This window comes from Piliocolobus tephrosceles, chromosome 2 (assembly GCF_002776525.5).
Source record: "Piliocolobus tephrosceles isolate RC106 chromosome 2, ASM277652v3, whole genome shotgun sequence".
Classification (NCBI taxonomy): Eukaryota; Metazoa; Chordata; class Mammalia; order Primates; family Cercopithecidae; genus Piliocolobus; species Piliocolobus tephrosceles.
The window spans coordinates 94,334,876-94,354,802 of record NC_045435.1 but is presented as its reverse complement, the minus strand read 5'-3'; the positions used below and the strand labels follow the sequence as shown (position 1 = coordinate 94,354,802).

At 43.7% G+C, this 19,927-nt stretch overlaps 1 pseudogene; it reads left to right on the top strand.

Annotated features, from left to right (window-relative positions):
- The first annotated feature begins 7,178 nt into the window (after positions 1-7,178).
- On the top strand, positions 7,179-8,991 carry LOC111555544 (annotated as a pseudogene).
- The last annotated feature ends 10,936 nt before the right edge of the window (positions 8,992-19,927 follow it).

Genomic DNA, 19,927 nt, shown 5'->3' with positions numbered 1-19,927 from the left:
GAAGGTGGTAATTAATTCAGCAAATGGATTAATTACACTCTCATATTAACCACCACCACCTCTCTTCTGGATATGCAATTTAAAAATACGTATTGCTGTTATATCTAATTAGCACTGCATTTGGGTTTTCTACTGTTACTGTTCTAAATTTTCAAGTAATTTCATGTTTATGATGACGCTTTTAATGGATTGGATAAAATGAGAATTTGCTAAGAAGTTTCTGGGACCCATCTCTGATGGTGAGAACTAAATATTTGACCCTTGTCCCCATGCTCTGGCTTACAACTCCTAATATCCTTAGAATCTCCAAAGCGAGGTATGCTATTGAGACTGGTGGCTGGCAATCCCTAGGTAGCTTCAGGATGGGGGCTCGTCACAGGGAAGACCAAGGCACAATTAAGAGGGCTGAGACTTTTCAGCCCACCTATAACCTCTTGGGAGAAGAGGGGCCGAAGGTTAAGTTCACTAATGGCCAATGAGCTAATCAAGCCCCCATAAAAGCCCAAAAGGACAGAATTTGGAGAGCCCATGGAAAGCATACCTCACCTCCATGGGGACAGACACTTGCTCAGGACCATGCTCAGGACACTTCTAGGGCTTCTCCAATGTATCCCTTCATCTGGCTGTTTATTTGTGTCCTTTAGACTATCCTTCGCAACAAACTGGTAAATGTAAGTCTTACCCTGAGTACTGTGAGCCACTCTAGCAAATTAATTGAACCTGGGGAGGGGGTTGTGGGATCCTTGATTTACAGTCAGAAGCACAGGTAAAACAGCCTGGGGCTTGCGATTAGCATCGCAGCAGAGGAAGCAGTCTTATGGGACTGAGCCTCACCCTGTGGGATGTGACACTATCTCCAGGGGCATAGTTTTGGAATTGAACAGGGTTGGAGGACCCCCAGCTGGTGTCTGCTGCAGAATTGATTCCTTGCTTGGTGTATGGGGGACGTCCCCTGACTCCCCCTGCACTACAACACACACATTTGGCCACAGAAGTCTGTGTTGATAGCTGTGGTGTGAGAGTGGAGGGAAACACATCTGATTTTTCTCCTCACATCTCTAGACCTCTTCACCTGCTGCCGGTGAGCCAATGTCCCTGCCCACCTCTTTCAGTCTTTAGGGTGGGAGCTGGTGCATTGATTTCTATTTAAACTTCAAAAGGCATTTAGAAGGGATAAGTTATGTTGGTAGGTCACGTTATTTCACAGTAAGTCCATTTTTAATATCTTGAAATGTTCATATGGCTTTTAGTTACTGAGTAATGTAGAAGAAACTTGCCATGTCAGCTTCACTCTGCGCCGTATCACCTCCTTTTCAGCAAATTTGTCCTTCTTCCCAGGCCGCCTTGACACTTGCTCTAATGTGCTTGCCATGGGTAAACCCCTGGGCTTGTGCACTAGTCGGATCCTGATCACCCCCTGTGACCGCTTCAGCCTCAGATGCCAAGCCTGCCCATGCCACCCGCCCTTCAGTTGTGTTGATCCACTGCAGGTCCTGGAGTGAGCTGTGAATGCCAGGAGTTCTCTCCTCTAACACAGGCTGTTTCCTTCGCTGGGAGCAAACCCCCTTCTCCTCTCCTGAGCTGACTTCCTCTTAAGAATGTTGAAATTCACTACGATACTGAAATACCCCAGCTGGTGTACAGTAGAAAGAACAGTTCAGTTAATATGAAACAAACATGGGATGTCCTGTCTCAGGTTCAAAAACCAGTTCGTCAAGGAGCTAAAGTCCCCATTTGGTTACAATATGAAATGCTAATTAAATATTTATGCTAAATACTGAAAGTCAAAGTTATATCCCCTAGAGAATTATGATCGCTAGGTTTGTTGGGTAATACTCTTAGTATGACATTGATAGGCTATGCTGTGATTCTTTTTTACATTATCTCCAGGATTTGCATAATTTCTCTTATACAGTAGTTCCCCTTTATCCATTGGGGATGCATTCCAAGACCCCTGGTGGATGCCTGAAACCACAAATGGTACTGAACCCTATATATACTATTTTTTTCCTATATATGCATACCTATGGTATTGTTTAATTTATAAATCAGGCAAGAAGTAGACTAACAAGAACAATAACAAAATAGAACAATTATAACAATATACTGTAATAAAAGTTGTGTGACTGTGGTCTCTCTCTCTCAACATATATTATTATACTGTACTCACCTATTTTCAAACCTCAGTTGATCATGGGTAGCTGTAGCTGAAACCATGGAAACTCAAATTGCAGATAAAGACGTGATATGGTTTGAATCTGTGTCTCCACCAAATCTCATGTTGAATTGTAATCCCCAGTGTTGGAGATGAGGCCTGGTGGGAGATGATTGGCTCATGAGGATGGAGTTCTCATGAATGGGGCAGCACCATTCCCTGGGAGGTGTTCTGATAATGAGTGAGCTACAGTGAGATCTGGTTGTTTAAAAGTGTGTGGCACCTCCCACCGACCCTCTTGCTCCTGCTGCGGCCATGTAAGATGTGCCTGCTTCCCTTTAACCTTCTGCCATGACTGAAAGCTTCCTGAAGCCTCCCCAGAAGCTGAGCAGAGGCCAGCATTATGCTTTCTGTATGGCCGGCAAAACTGTGAACCCATTTGTTTTAGATTGTGTACCCCTTCAGATGCAGCTATTTGTCAGGTTACTCATTTTTGTTGTTGCTGTTTTTCTTTTGTCAGTTACATTGAGCCATTTACTCATATTAAGTTGAGAAACAACTACAATCTTTGTGTCTTCCTTATGTGCACTGCTCTTTAGTCATATCACCTCTATTCCAGCTGAATTTTACAATTCAAGTCCATGATTTTATATTTGTGAGCTTTAAATATTGTCTGGCTTGCTTTGGCCTGTGCTTCCTATCTATTGATCTTCATTTTGTTGAGCAGCACAGTTTGCTGTTTTCCACAATTTCCATCTGCAGGCCTTGCTCACCCAGGGTATGCGAGTCACCTGTGGCTGGTACAGAGTCCATGATGTTTCAAGGAGTTACTCATTCAATCTCTACTCATTCAGTCTCCATCTTTTAGGGGCTTATGGTGTGCAGATGAACAAATATAGGTCCTCAGCTCAGGAGCTTCCCTTCTGTATAGAAGGAGACAGGAATGAAGATGACCCTCCCAGTAGAATGTGGTCTATGGCGATAGAAGAAAGTGTTCTGGGGGCACAGGAGAAACATCCAATCATTATGGGATGGCAGAAGGTCACAAAAGACTACCAGGCTTTACTGCTTAGTTTTCTACCAAGTATTTACTGCTGCCCTGATTCTCTCTGCCTCCTTTGTGGTAACAGTCACTTTGGAGAGCCACCCTTCCCTGATTGTTATCTAAGCCTTTGGGCAGGGGCACCCACTCTCAGCTCCAGGGAGCATTACCCAATCAGTAAATTCCAAAGCCCAAGTTACCAGACTTAGCATGGAGAAGACATCATGGAAGGGAAGTAAAAATCAAAAGATACATCAATGTATGTGTTCTTTATTCCCTCTGTTTCCCCCTTCTCCTCACCTCATTTAAGTCAGCTTGGTGGTCATTGCTTCATGGGAGGTATGTGGCAAGTCAGAAAACAGAACTACCATAGAAGTCTTGCTGGCTTTTTATACTTAGAAGAAGTGAATTCCTGAGAATAGTTTAGTTGAATAAACATGAAAGGAGAAGGATTTTCCCCAGACTAAAAATAGATTGTTCTGGTCAGATGTGGTGGCTCGTGCCTGTAATTACAGCACTTTGGGAGGCCAAGGCGGGCAAACCACAAGACCAGGAGTTCGAGACCAGCCCGGCCAACATGGTGAAACCCTGTCTCTACTAAAAAAAAATTTAAAAAATAAAAATAAATTAGCTAGGTGCAGTGGCGGGCACCTGTAGTCCCAGCTACTCAGGAGGCTGAGGCAGGAGAATCGTTTGAACGCAGGAGGCAGAGGTTGCAGTGAGCCAAGATCATGTCACTGCACTCCAACCTGGGTGGCAGAGTGAGACGAGACTCCGTCTCAAAAAAAAGAAAAAAGAAAAAAAAAAAGATTGTTCCAGGCTGGGAAGAAGAGAAGAGTGCTATGGCGGTAGGAGTAGATGTGGCAGGAGTAGAGGTACATTACCCTGTTTTTTTGGTAGCCCTGTTAGAGCAAGAATCCAGAGAAAGACACATTTCAGAAAGGCTTCCAGCACAGGAATAGCTGAGACCTGCCTGGCCTTGAAGGAGTCAGGAGGACAGGATAACAGATGTCATTGTGACTTCCCATAGGCACTGATGATTGAAGACCAAATAGCTTTCCCCTATCCCCAATGCCTTAGCAAGACCCTAGGCTTGTGTGCGGTTCCCAAGAAAAGCTGAGGTTGTTTTTTCTGTAGCCCAGCAGGGCAATATTTGTATTATTTGTAGAGACAGAGTTTCGCCTTATTGCCCAGCCTGAGGGCCTAGGGCTGTCAGAAATTAAGTAGAGTCATGGACTATAAAGCAAGTTCTAGTTATTGGACTCCTTAGTTCGCGAGCTGAAATGTACACTCATCACACACCCGAGGATATTTAAATTCCCTTCTGCCCTATTTCATTCTACCTTCTTTCCTTGCAAATGGTTTCTAAGACAGCATAAACAAATCAGCACCTTGGCGCTCCATCTAACTCATACAGTGTCCATCCTCAGACTTGCTCTGTCCTATACAGCAGTGTTCTTAGTAAAGCAACATTAGACAAAATTCAATACCATGGTAGAGAGAGGCTGATCCCATTCTACCCACCGAAACACCACTGGACACATATCAGTAGACAGCTTTGAGGACAGACAACCCAAACAGCATTCCAAATCCACTTTTCTGGGTACCAAATGTCAAAAGAAAGTTATTTAAGTGACTCAAATAGAGATTAAAGGCTTTATTCAATTGATACACATCACAGAGATTAAAGACTTTGTTCAACTGATACATATCAGAGAGCAACTAGAGGACAGCTGACCCTAGATTAAAGTGGGGTTGGGATTTTATAAGATGGAGGAAAGCTGAATGCATGAACCAGTGGCTTTGGCTTAGGTAGCATTTTTCACTTTCATCAAAACTCATAGTTGGAGGTCATTCCACTTTTGTGTCTCTTGCTTAAGGTCATTGGTAAAATTCTAATACTATCAAAATAGTATTTTCTGAGAAGTATTTTGGCAAGCCTCGTGGCTTAAGTAAAAAACTTCCTGAAACATATTTTAAAAATAATTATACTGAGGTATCTGTGGGAGTTGCTTGTAAAGATGCCAAGGGGACTTGTGGCTCACTGGGCCTGAAGAGCTGTAAACCAATCTGGCTTTACACAGATTTGTGATAGAGGTGAGGAAATGAGAGGTTAAGAGGACAGGAGGCTGCAGCCATGGCATTTAAGGATTTGGAGTTAAGGCAGTTGCAGGTTATGCCAAGTTCTAGGTGGTCATGATTTTGTTCCTGAAGCATTAGGTTGAAGCATATGCAATCACTGTTGTTGTTGGTCAAAACCAGTATAATATCAGGAATTTTTATAGGGCTCAACCTAAATAAATATGGGCAAAAGTCAATATGGTTGAGTTGCTGAATTTGGTTTTGGGCCAAAGAACCTTGCTTATATATATCCTCTGTCCCTCTAACAACACAACTAGCTAGTTTTATCTTTTCACTTTTCCATGTTCACCTCAGCTGACTGGTCATTTTCTCTTGGAAACCTGGCTGTCATCTTGGAAAAAGTGGATCTAGTTCTGCTTTTGCCATTGGAAAACATACTTTGAGCTTTCTCCATCTCAGATGGGTCAAAAACCCTTGTATATGTCATTCAGTCCACGTGATTGAAATCTAGGAGCTATGACTCCTAAATTGAGAGACAGAAATAAAATTTTAAAACCATTTTCTTAACAAACATATTACAAATAGTTAATCTTAAATGGCAGCAGAATGTATCCCTGGTGTCTGAGCCAAAGTTAATGTGTATACTTTTGAGAGCCCCTGCTAAGCTGCCTATTATTGCATTGGCTGCAATATGGCACTAACAGGCAGAACGGCATTCTCATGACCAGATACTAAATGAACATCATCCCAAAGAATTACCATAATATCCTTTATATCTTATAATTGTATGAAATGACGCAAGCAGCTGTGTCCGTCAAAGGCTTTATAAACGGCACAGAAAATAAGTACCCTGTGATTGGCATCTAGTAACAAAATGAACACCCCAGGCACACTATTTCATTACTCCCACTGGCTCCCAGAGGTATAATTAGGGTTGAATTTTTCATGAACATAAACATTATTTTCTTTGTCCACTATGCTATGCTTTGTGCCTGACTCTTCAATACTCCACTCAGAAAAACAGAAAAGGAGAGAAGAGAGGCATATCCTCATTGGCTGAAAGTGATTCTGTGGCTTGCTGTAAGGGTGCCCAGGCCCCTAGCATGGAGCTTGGAGTCCTCTTTCAGGCAGAGCTTTCCCAGACCTGCTTTGCCCACTCCTGGCTTATGCTGAGGTTGGAGAAAGACCCAGCATCATCATCTGGAGCTCGGTATCTCTTGCAGAACCCTCAGGTTTTGGAGACATAAATATATGGTCTTCATTGTTAGTCTACTTACTCTATAATTTTTAAGTCATTTTTTAAAGAAAAATAATAGTGAAATGGCTGTGATTGTTCTTGTTCTTCCTCTCGGTTTATTTGGTTGGATGATATCTGGTCTGATTTGCAGTCATGTTTGAAATGCTTTGCCAGTGGAATTTATCAGTCATTACCCCCAGAATCTTACTGAAATATAAATCTAATAATGCCATCCCCTTGCTTAAAACCTTTCAATGGTTTTCTATTTTCAATGGGAGAAAGTCCAAGTTGAACAGCATAGCCTGTGGTCTTTGTGAGATGCCCCTGAATGATCTCCATCTATGTTTCCTGTCTCTCCCTTAACAGGCAATCTATTCTCTAGCCACATTAAATGTCTTATGATTCTCTAATTGTGCCTTTCTTTTACACAATCCTGGGATATAATTTTCCTACATCTCCACCTTGCTAAAAGTAACCCTCAAAAGTAAAATCAAGCCTTGGTGTTCTCTCTCTGTCTCCCAACATGGCGGCCTCAGAAAAGAAGAATAAGGAGGAGAAGGAGGAGGAGGAGGGGGAGAAGGAGGAGGAGGAGGGGGAGGAGGAGGGACGGGGGAGGAGGAGAAAGAGGGGGAAGGGGGGAGGGGAAGGTGGAGGAGGGGGAGGAGGAGGAGAAGGAGAAGGAGAAGACAATTTTCCTAATAGACTTTCTGGCTGAGGATGGGCAGACTGGTGGAGGAAGCACCTATAGCCCCAGACTGTGCTGATGAAACAGATGAGCCAGAAGAAATGCTTCAACCACTTGGCACAGTAATGATGACGATGTGTGTAGGACATCTCCAATTGACCATTCCATTCTTCCCACTGTTCCACAGGTTTCTGGGGAACCCCATATTGATTGGAGCCATCTTCCCAAATCACCATCCTACAATGCTCTTCTAGGGAACCTGCTCTATGATGTGATAGAAGACTCAATTAAGGAATTATTTAGAGGATTAAATATCGGTACAGTGCACTGACCACATGAACCTAGCAATCCAGAGAGGCTGAAAAGTTTTAGTTATCCTTGGTTTGAGGACCTGGATTCCCTGTTCAGTTCCCTGGGTCTCAATGAAGAGTCTCTAGGTAACAGGATAATTAGAGTGGATATTGCTGACCAAGCACAGGATAAAGACAGGGATGACTGTTCTCTTGGCCAGGATAGCAATCAGGATACTGACAAAACAGATATACTGGAGGCCCATCCTGCCACAGACAGCTTTGATGACTACCTGCCTAGAAGAGGTGATGATAGCTTTGGAGACAAGTATCAAGATCATGCGATTCAGACCAGTATCATGATGGGTATCAGGATGGGTTTAGAGATGGCTCACGCCAGGATATAGATCGATGTGGGGACCAGGATTAAGATGATGACTGAGGCAGCAGCGACTATGATAGAGGCTGTGATTCTGCAATAAGCAGTGGTAGAAGAGCATTTGGTAGTAGGTACCTCAGAGATGATGACTACTGAAAAGGCAGGTGAAGACCAGTAAGACAGACAGGACAATTGATCATGGAGCTCCAGAGCTGATTACTCTTGGGGTGATTATAGGCATAGGATAGGGGTCCCTCCCAAAGATCAGAACTGAATCTAAAGCCTCAGAGCACTCATAAGGAAGACGATTCCTCTTCTAGCACCCCCCATCCCAGTTGAGTGGCTTCTATCTTTGGAGGGGGAAAGTCCATTGACACAGTTGCTAGAAAAAGAGAAGCAGAAGAACAGCTACAGAGAAGAAACAAGAGAAACTATAGTGGCAGCTGGATGAGCCAAACCTAGAACAATGGCCTCTGGAGAGACACCCAAGCTGGCAAAGTGAAGAAATTCAGGAATGGGAATGGTGGAGGACAGGAAGTGAGCCAGTGCAGACTGGACCCAGCCGCATCAGGCAGAAGCACGTCAGACCAGGATGCATGAAGAAGACAGAGTGAGAAGTCTCTAGAAAATGAAACACTCAGTAAAGAGAAACACTGCCACTCTCCAATTTCTAAGCCTCCCAAACCTGATCAACTCCTAAAGGTGACGCCAGCCCCTCCACCAAAGGAAACTCCTTAGGTGAAAAGAAGTTCTAATCCTCGTATTCCATCTCAGAGCTCAGACACAGAGCAGCAATCCCCTACAGGTAGTGAGGGAAAAGTACCTCCAGTTCAACCCTCAGAGGAAGGACCAGCAAAGAAAGATGAAAATAAAGTAGATGGAATGAATGTCCAAAAGTTCAAACTGGGAACTCGGGCCATGGTCCAGGAGTTGGAGGGAACAAAGACAGCTGGAAGGAGTCAGACAGGAAAGATGGCAAAAAAGATCAAGTCTGCAGATCTGCACCTGAGTGAAAGAAACCTGAGGAAAATCCAGCCTCCAAGTTCAGTTCTGCAAGCAAGTGTGCTGCTGTCTCTGTTGATGGTGAAGATGAAAAGGAAGGAGCACATTACCCCAAATAGACCTCCTGTGCTTTCTCCTAGTCTCTCTCCACCCTGGACATTCAAGAGCAAAGCAAACCTCCATCCAGACAAGACAAAATAACACTCACCACCTCCTGGGGGAGGAAAAAATCAGGGTCAAGTTCTGATCAAATAGATATGTCTCAACCCAAAGGCAAGCTTTCTATTTAATTTGGAAATGCTGAAGACATTTCTGCTAGAGAAATAAACACTGTGAGGAAGTAACTATTGCCACCCCTCTTTAGCATCAGAAAGATACAATATCTGAATAAATTAAATAAGAAGAGTGTAAATGTTTATTTGTAAAACTCTACAACACTCCCTAAAAGTCCAAAAAGTAGACCTGAACCAGTGGAAGATAAAAAGTATTCTTAGATAGGAAGACAGAATCATAAAAATTTAATGCTCCTCAAATTATTTAAAAGATTTAATGCGATCCCTATAAAAGTACCAAAAATCCCCACCCCCGCCCCCACCCACCTGCGCCCTGCAAGAACATGACGAGATGAATATGAAGTTCTCATGGAGAAATAAAAAGGCAAAATTGGCCAAGAGAATTCTGAGGCAAAAATTTAAAAAATACTGGGAAATATTGTGTCCAGCTCTGCCAAATATTAAAACATACTAAAAGTCCTCAATAATTAAACTGACATACTTAAAAACAGGCAGATCAATAAAACAAAATAAAAAGAACTGCAGTAAATCCAATGTGTGTGTCAATTCAGTACATATTAAAGGGGTCTCAAATCACCGAGGAAATGGGTTGTTTAAGAATTGGTTTTGAGGCGGGGCATGGTGGCTCACACCTGTAACCCCAGCACTTTGGGAGTCCCAGGCGGGTGGATCACTTGACATCAGGAGTTCCAGACCAGCCTGGCCAACATGGTGAAACCCTGTGTCTACTAAAAATACAAAAATTAGCCAGGTGTGGTGGCATTCGCCTGTAATCCCAGCTACTCGGGAGGCTGAGGCAGGAGAATCGCCTGAACCTGGGAAGCAGAAGTTGCAGTGAGCTGAGATCATGCCACTGCACTCCTGCCTGGGCAACAGAGCAAGACTCCATCTCAAAAAATAAACCAAAAAATAATGAGTACTAGAAGAAAATATGAATGAATTCCTTTAAAACCTGAAGTGGATAGTGCCTTTCTAACTATAACTTAAAATTCAGATGCAATTTTCTTAAAAGATACATAAATTTAACTAAATAAAAGAACTTTTAAACATTTTTGCATGACAAAACAAACATCAAGACAAAGACAAATGACAAATAACAACTGAGAAAAAAAAGTATTTACAACTTGTATCAGATACAAAGGGCCAATCTCCATAATATGTAAATATTCTTACAATTAAGAAGAAAAGGTCCAAAATGAAAACTACAGAAAAATGGGCAAAAGACATGAACACACAGTTCATGGAAAAGTAAGTTCAAATATCCTTTAAACATATGAAAACGTATTCAATCTCATTTATTATAAGAAAAACTCAAATAAAGACTTTTTTTTTTCCAGATAGAGTCTTGCTCTGTTGTCCAGGCTGGAGTGCAGTGGCACGCTTTCAGCTCACTATAGCCTCCACCTCCTGGGTTCAAACGATTCTTGTGTCTCAGACTCCTGAGTAGCTGGGAATACAGGTGTGCACCACCACGCCCAGCTAAGTTTTGTATTTTTACTAGAGATGGGGTTTCACCACGTTGGCCAGGTTGGTCTCAAACTCCTGACCTTAAGTGATCCACCCACCTTGGCCTCCGAAAGTGCTGAGATTACAGGAGTGAGCCACCATACTTGGCTTCTTTTTTTAGTTTTTGTAATTGACTCTTTTTTCTCAGTAACTTGTTCTTACTTGATGTGAAATTCTGTCTTAACCAACTGAAGTTTTATTTGCTGGATTAACTGTGCTTCCTCAGGTGTGCATTCATCTGTTTCATTAGTGCCTCTCTTATAATCTTGATTTTCTCTGTTCTTGTACATTTTGGTTGTGTGTTCCTTTTTGCATTTGTTTACCTGAAAGCCTTTCTGTCCACATGGTATTGTTCCCCACAGCCTGTCAACAATGATGCAGGCAAGGAGTGGTGTGTAGCTGTGCGAAGAGTGTCTGGATTTCTGGAAGTAAGGGCTACTGGTCTCTTTGAATCATCAACCATTAAGGGTACTGATGTCTCTTGACCTAAATATCTACACTCACTGCTCCCACCTGAATGATGACACCTTTGTCACCTTTTGCTTGGCATAAGAAGAGGGGCCAGGTGCGGTGGCTCACGCATGTAATCCCAGCACTTTGGGAGGCTGAGGCAGGTGGATCACAAGGTCAGCAGTACAAGACCAGCCTCACCAATATGGTGAAACCCCATCTCTACTAAAAGTAAAAATTAAAAATTAACCAGGTGTGGTGGCAGGCACCTGTAGTCCCAGCTACTCAGGAAGCTGAGGCAGGAGAGTCACTTGAACGCGGGAGGTGGTGGTTGCAGTGAGCCAAGATCATGCCGCTGCACTCCAGCCCAGGCGACAGAGTGAGACTCTGTCTCAAAAAAAAAAAGAAGAAGAAGAGGGGCTGTTTCTCCTTCCATATTCCAACCAGAGCCACTTCAGATATCTATACCTGCCTCTTCAAACTTTGAGCTCCCTCTAGAATACCTCCCTCCCTCTTTTTTAGGAGTTCTTCCTTTGCCTGTTTTGGGATTTGGTTTCCGCCTTCAATCTGAGCCTATTTGCCTTCTGATTTTTAGGCATCTCTTATAATTTTCACTAAAGGCACTCTCTCCTGCTTTCCAAGATAATTATTAATTTTAAAAAGATACATTTTCTTAATTTTCTAGAGATTTGTATGGGGAGACTGCAGCAAATGCATATGATTCTCTTGATTCAAGATATGTACTTTTCAGAAAGTAAAACCAGGCGGTTAAGCAACATTGACAAAGATGTTCTTGGGTTCCCAGAGCAGAGATAAGAAAATAGCAAATTTGGAATCTGGACTATTTCCCGTTAATGATTCTAAGACTGAAAGGAAGAACTCTAGGGGACCGTGGTGTTCTTGAATCCCCTTACTGCCAAAGGTTCATCTATTATCCGTTGCAATAACAATGACTCGGTCACCATTTGGTGATGCTACTGTTGCTTGGAAAGCATCCACATGCATAGTGTTCAGAAGCTAAATCAATCCTTTTGACTGTAAGATGATAAATGATTCTGAGGCACAACCCATATACCTGATAATTGCTACTTTATCAAAGAAAGACGTCTTTAAACAAGCTTTAATAAGAACGTTCAATGCTTTGCAGGTAAGAGCTTGAGAATTACAAATGGGAAGTAGTCACCATTGTGAAAAAAAGGTTGAATTAATTTGCAAACTGATAAGGAGTTATGCGATACAGCAGAAATTGCACATGAAAAATAGCAGAGATAACAAGAATACTCATATGGTTCTACTTTCTCCAGCTCCTTTGAGAAAGAACAATGGATAGCATTCCCCATCAGGAGTTTCTCCTGCCTAGTTCCTGATCCTATCAAAGGTAAGAGTGGAAACCTGAGCACTAGGGAATTTTTGGTTTAGTTTCTGGTGGTGTTGATACTGCGTGAGCCCCAGGGACCCACATGTCCCTAACCTCTCTGCCACTTTGGCATCAACCCATGCTTCTCATGTTGGTGAGACAGGAGTTTGGCAAGACTTGTTTCTTAAGACACAGGTTGCAAAGCCTCCGCTGATAAAACAGGATGTGGTAAAGAAACTGGCTGAAACCGGCCAGAATCAAGATGGTGACAAAAGCAACCTCTAATTGTGCTTATTGCTCATTCATTACATATTAATTATAATGCATTAGCATGCTAAGAGAAACTCCCACCAGTTTACAGATGGCGTGGCAATTTTTGGAAGCTACCCTATATGGCCTTCTCAAACTAGGAGCCCTAGTTTGAGACTATCTGAAACCAAGAACCTAGACCTTTTCCCTGATCCTGCCTTTGTCTGTGACATCTGGAACAGTGCTATGGTGCCCATCTGCTTGGATAAGGACTTTATACCCTTCTGCAAAGGCAGTGGAAAGAGCATGGTTAAAGATCCAGTTCCCAGGCTGTCACCAAAAGCCCTTTACTGCCTGGCCCCTGCCTGCCTTTCTGAGATAATACTCTTATCATTCAAGAAAATACCTTTCACTCAAATCCATTCACTCAAAACTAGCCAAGGTGTGAGTCTGTTGTCAGGATCCAAGAAAGAGATGACAAGGGTTTTAATCAGTAAAGGTCATCAGATTAGAAAGGGTGAATAGACCAAGAGGTGTTCAGGGGACAGAGTCAATAGAGCATCTGATAAAAAGTGAGGGACAGGGTGACGACACCAGGGTTTCTAAAAATGATCAGTAATGATCTAATATCATCAAATGTTATTTATGTTTATTTTACTAATTGGTGCTTTCCTACCAAACAAGCATTTCCATCAACTTCCCTCTCCTGACCCAGAATTAGCTTCTTGTTGCTAAGGTGAAGCATCTCCATCCCCAGATAGGAACGGTGTCCCTTACTTGAGATTGTTTACGACATTTAAGGGAAGTTCTGAGCTGCTTTCATAGTTCTCAAGCTGGATGGAAAAATACTTGTAACAAATATGAAATTCCAGCCCTGGCTTCAAGATCCCTCCAGGGTATTCATTATTTTATTTTAGCTGTGGACTTTAAACATTTGGTCCCTTACTTAAAAAGCACCCTTGGGTTTTGTTCTTACTAACATCCCAAAATGCAGTTTCAAATACTGAAATACAAAACCAACATTATTCGGGACAGCTTGTTAGCAAAAGCCTCCTGCTATCAGGCCGAGAAAGCAGTTGAAAAGAAAACTTCACCCAATGGTCTCATTCACTCAGTTGAAACATTTATTAGGCATCAAGGAGCAGAGGAGCTGTGCCAGGAAGGCAGCGAGTGCAAGGAGGATAAGCGGGCTGGCTTGCGGGGGCAGAGGAGGCATGGGGGATGGTGGACGGCAAGGATGGGAGAATCAAGGGTTTCAGGCTTCCGGCTTTGGGGTGAGTGCTGGTGGAGAGCAGAACTGTTAGGCAGAGCAGCTGTTCTGGAGGTCAGATGCTGGCGCCAGGTCCAAAGCCAGGACATACAGAGCCCAGCAAGTGGAGACACGGGAGCTAGGTTTGAGGCTGGGTAAAAGTTGGAAGCAAGACCAACCCAGACTTGCCCCTCACTCTCCACCAGTCAGGGGCACCTGCCTGTGACTGGTGGCTCTCAGCCTAGGGGCAGAGCTTTTCCAGTCCTTCCTGCTGCCTTTGAGCTCCATCCTCCTGGCTTGAAGACTCTCTGATCCCCTTTCTGAACTCTGCTGACCCTGACCTTGCCCAGATCCTTGGCTTTTGTTCTTGAGTCTGCTGCCCAATGCTCCTTGTTCCTGCTTTCTCTGAAGTCCTGAATGTGAGACATAATTGACATAGTGCCTTCCTCTTCTCCCACACTTGCCTGACCATGGGCTCCTCTTCTTGCCTTCTGGGCTTCAGACACCTTTCCTTTTCTCTCCATTCTGACCCTCCTCTCTGAGTTTGAACACTGCCTGTCTCTCTGAGGCCCTACCTCCACTTTAGCTCACTTTCTGACAAACCCAAACTGTTTAATTAAACTTAAAAATGCAACTTTAAATCTGTTCAGGAGTACATTTTAGTTTTTATTTATTTATTTTTTCTGTTGCACAAATTAAAGAAGCAAATTTTAATAAGTTGATGGCATTTGACTTGATAAGAAGGTGGGATTGTTGAGTGGTCACTGCATGGCCAAATCCATGGCATTTTGACAGCCAGCCACGTGGCTCTGGCTTCCTGTTCCAACCTAGGCTTATTTGGAGTGAAAAAAGGACCTGGTACATTTTTTCAAGTGAGCAGGAAGGACAGCTTTTTTCTTTTTTGAAGTAAACTTGGTTTGTAAAATAGAAACCTCTGAGCTTAGATTTCTTCAGCTTAAAAATTTATATTTGTGGTCTTACATTTGCTAAATCTAATAGCTTGAATAAATTTCACATAGCTTTTTTAGCAACTAACTAGATTTTGTGTAACTTTTTATCCCTAAGTCAAGTGATTTGTGGTTTTAATGAGTTCACTTACTCTACACTTTGCTTTGAATGTCTAAGACATTTTCCAGCAAGAAGTGGTGGAAATTAGAATCACCAACTCACCTACAAAATCAGCCTTGTATTACAGAGCAACCTGTGACTCTGAGCCCCAGGACATCAGGCTTCTAGCCCTGCTCGGCCTCAGGTGAGGAGTGGACTCAGTGGAGACATTTCTTAAGGCCCAACACACCTGTGTGCACAGTTGGGCACCTGTTACCCACAGCAGGATTTATGTAGCGAAGAGAATCCTGGAAGTCTTGTTCCAAAGTTAAGTTGGATTCAAAGCCAAGGGGACGATGGCCTCTACAGCTCTGTGTATTATACTCTGTTCTATCTTCAGATCTTTCTTTCTATGTCATCCTGACTGAGTCTGAGAGTGGTCGTATCTGTGTACCTCTCTTCTCTTTCCCATCTTCTCACCTGTTATGGAATTTATTTCCATTTGATAAGAGTATCTTGGACCTGGAATATATGTACCCTTTGGACTAAATGCCTCAGCATATCAATACAAAGCTTGGAGGTCTGTGCAGAGAGAATTTTACTCTAAGCATAATGTAGAGTACTGGGAGATGACTGCAGATCGGGGGACAGGACACTGACAAGGGGAGATGGGGAGGTGAGAGGATGGAAGTTTAGATACCACCTGAGGCTCTAAGAAGAAATCCAGAATGCCCCACCCCCAAGCCTTGACCCAGAGTGGCAGGGAGAAAAGATAACAGGAGCCTCAGATCTCAGAACCAACATAGTGTGCCAGCTTTAGAGCAGCATTGGTGGATGGAGGTACCCAGGTGGTGCGATGGGCATGGTGCTCCTGGCAGCCTTGAGCTACAGGTGCTACCAGAGAGTACATGCAAGTACCAACAGCCCTGGAGTTGGATCAAAAAGCCTTATAGTGGGAGACACCCTGACAAGGGGCAATGGCAGGGATCGTGGCCATCAGCATAAAACCTACTCTTTACCCAAGACAAGGTAGGAGCCGCCAAAGCTTAGTGGACACCAGTGCAAGGAAACCAGCAGCCAGGGTGGGAGTGGGGAGCCGCCCAGAGCAGGGTCCTGGAGGACAGCACGTGGAGCCCGGACCTACCTCCCCACCACACCAGGAGAATTCATGTGCCTTCCCCTGCCTTGAGAGGTGCCTTGGAAAGTAGGAGGGGTAAGGACATTCCTTGGGAGATGAGTATCATCATTTCAGACAGCAAGCTGAACTTAGAATTAACTGAATATTTACACAAAAGAGACAGTAGAATTAAAAGAGGCAGAATTCCCTTTAATTGGTCAATGTAAATGTTTTTTCCTTTTAGAAGGAAATAACTCTGAAGCAAGATGTGGTCAAATGTGTGTGTTTGTGTGCGTGTGTGTGTGTATGCACAAAATTAATGCATTTCTTAGTCTTGGTTAGTAAATTTGATGCTGCTACATTTGACACAAATCATATATCAGACACTTGGTTATTATAATCTCATTCAAATATTTTATAGATTAAAAACAAACAAACAAACGAACAAGAAAACCCTGAAGCCCAGGGCTGGTAAGGGGCAAAACGTTGAAGACAGGCCTGGGTCTTTCAACTTCCTGATCAGTGCTCTTCCCACCACACAATGTATTTGTCCTCAGAATCCTTGGGTGTGCACTGCTCCTAGTTGATATGATGAGTTTTGATCTACTTCTTTTTCCTTTTGTTTTCTTCCTTTCTTTTCTTTCTTCTTTCTTTCTTTCCTTCTTTCTTTTTCTCTCTCTTTCTCTTTCTTTCTTTCCTTCCTTCCTTCCTTTCTTTCTTTTTTTTCCTTCTTTCTTTCTTTCTTTCTTTCTTTCTTTTCTTCCTTTCTTTTTTTTTGAGACAGGGTCTCACTCTGTTTTTCAGGCTGGAGTGCAGTGATGCAGTCATAGCTCACTGTGGCCTCAATCTCCTGGGCTCAGGCAATCCTCCCACCTCAGCCTCCCAAGAAGCCAGGGCTACAAACATGCGCCACTATGCCCAGCTAATTTTTAAAATTTTTTGTAATGACAGGATCTCACTGTGTTGCCCAGGCCAGTCTAGAACTGTTGGGCTCAAGCGTCCCTATCACCTTGGGCTCCCAAAGTGCTGGGATTACAGGCACAAGCCACCACACTTGGCCTGATTTATTTCTAATCATAAAGCACTCAATGGTACAAAATTGTCTAGGAATAAAAGCCCAGGATGATGACAGAAACAGGGAGATGATAAATGCTGACTCTTGCTGGAAGAAATGTTCTTCATTTTTCCTGTGTGGATAATCAACTCTTACAGGCCATCGCAGGAATGTACTCTTTGTTACGGGTCTCCGGCCTCGTGCATTATGGGTGAAGACTGTCGAATGTGCAGACTGCAGGGACTTTGGCTTCTCCACAGCAGAATCAACACTCAGCTCAACCATCCCCTATAAACAGCTGTTGTTCCAGGCTTGGAAGATAGTAAAAATAAATCTGTGATAAGGCTTATCTTCAGGGCCTCAGGTCCAAGGGTAAGGCTGAAGATAGAAGCCCCATCCTGTTATCGCTGAACACTCTAGAATCCCCTGGGTTTCTTAGCAAAAGATAAAGCAACAGCTAAAACAGCCATCACTCAGGAGACAAGAAGCCCCGGCCAGATTTTACCTGATACAAGCAGTCACTCAATATGTGTCTGTCAACACCCCCTCCCTTCCCTGGAGCCTTTTCTACCACATCCAGAGAAACATGCCTTGTGGATCCCAAGGACTCTTCACGGATAAGCCATCTATCTCTGGAGCCTTCCTTAGTGAAAGGGAACTTGGATTTCCCAAATCAGAGAATACTAGCCACTTCGATATTTCAGATCTGCCTCAAACAATCCCTCAAGGAACCATATGTGATTCCTGGAAAGCAACCAAATGTATTCTGAGGGGGCCATGTGCCACAGGAAAATAAATCTGAAATACGGCATACTGTATTTTCTTCTTGGAGCTTCACAATCCACATTAGGATATTAAAGGTCCTGAGAAGTCCTGTACTTAAAGACCAAAACTTAAATACTCTTATGCAAAACAGTTTTTCCAGACTTATCTGAGCACAGAGCACAATTTTCCACAGATTGCTTGTTAACCCTCCAGTGATATGGCCCTCTGCTAGTGTCTGACTGTGACTTTTACGTCTAGGTGGTTAGCATGAGGTTAGCACGTTGTTCTCTTTGTCAGTGTTAGTAAATGAACTGGGGAGAGCAGCCCTGGCTGCTCCCAAGTGGGTCCTCAGACAACCCAAGTCAGCAAGATCAGATCCCTCACTATTGAGGCGGGTGGTTTGCCCAGGACAGTCGGGTTTATACTCATTCTTCAAGCACAATGTACTTTTTATTTTTTATTTTTTTTGAGACGGGGTCTCACTCTGTCACCCAGGCTGGAGTACAGTGGTACAATCTTGGCTCAGTGCAACCTCCTCGCCTCCCGGCTTCAAGCGATTCTCCTGCCTCAGCCTCCCGAGTAGCTGAAACTACAGGCGCATGCCACCATGCCCAGCCAAGTTTTGCATTCTTTAAGTAGAGACAGGGTTTCACCATATTGGCCAGGCTGGTCTTGGACTCCTGGCCTCTAGTGATCCGCCTGCCTTGCCCTCCCAAAATGTTGGGATTACAGGTGTCAGCCACCATGCCCAGCCTAAGCACAATTAATACCTCCTTTTACTCTCTAAAGTGTTTTAGTTTGGAAGATGAATTATATGGCACCCCTGCCACTGTGACCATCAAGAGAGCCCTTCCAAAGGCCGCAGACTGGTTGAGGCCCTGGCACTAGAACTGAGTGAGCAAATGAGCTGCAGAAAGTGTGAGCCTAGAAATGTGGGAGGCCTCAGAGGGGATCAAGTAGTTCCACGGTGGGCAAGACATCATCCAGGAGACAGAACCAGCAGGGAGGAGGGCAGGAAGCCAGGACAGTGCCTCAGGGTTGCTCCTGGCCGCATTTTACTGCTACTTGGATTTTTTGAATTAAAAAATTATGATTGAGGCGTCACACATTTTTCTCATGTTTGTGGTTTGGAAGATCATTCCCTTTCCCCTTCGTTTTTTAGTAAAATTCTTGAAAATGTCTGCACCAGTTGTGCTAAAGGGAAAAACTGGTGCCGTTGACCACAGTGTTTTAAGGGCAGGAGGACAGTCCTGGGCCTGGGCTGTAGAGCTGGGGATGTGTTGGACAATTCCCAAGGGGTGGATAATAACTCGGGGGGAGAGGCAGGATGAGTGAAGTTCTGTGATAAGAAGGGGAACTGGAGCTGGACCTTGAAAGGTCAGGGAGGACTTGTGGAGATGAGAGTGGGGAAAGGTAGGTGTCCCAGACAGAGGGAGCAGCATAAAGCAAAGATACTGTATGAGTTTCCTATTGCTGCTGTAACAGATTATTGCAAATTCAGTGGCTTAAAGCAACCCAGATTTACTATCTCACAGTTCTGGGGGTCGGAAATCTGAAATGGGTCTCACTGGGCTAAATCAAGGTGTCAACAGGCTGTGTACCCTTACGGAAGCTCTAGAATTGAGTTCTTGCCTTTTCCAGCTTCTAGAGGTGGCCCATGTTCCCTGGTTTATGGCTCCCTTCCATCTTCAAAGCCAGCAACAGCTGGTCAAGTGTTTCTCACATTGCATCACATTGACTCTGACCACTGTCACCTCCCTCTCTCATGTGATTACACTGGTGATTACACTGCACCCCCCCCCCGCATAATCCGGGACACCCTCCCCACCTGAAGATCCTTAATTTGACCACATCTGCAGAATCTCTTTTGCCATGTGAAATAACACATTCACAGGCTCCTGGGACTAGGGAGTGGATGTCTTGGGTGGGGGGCATTATTTTGTCTACCACACATGCCAAGTAAGGACA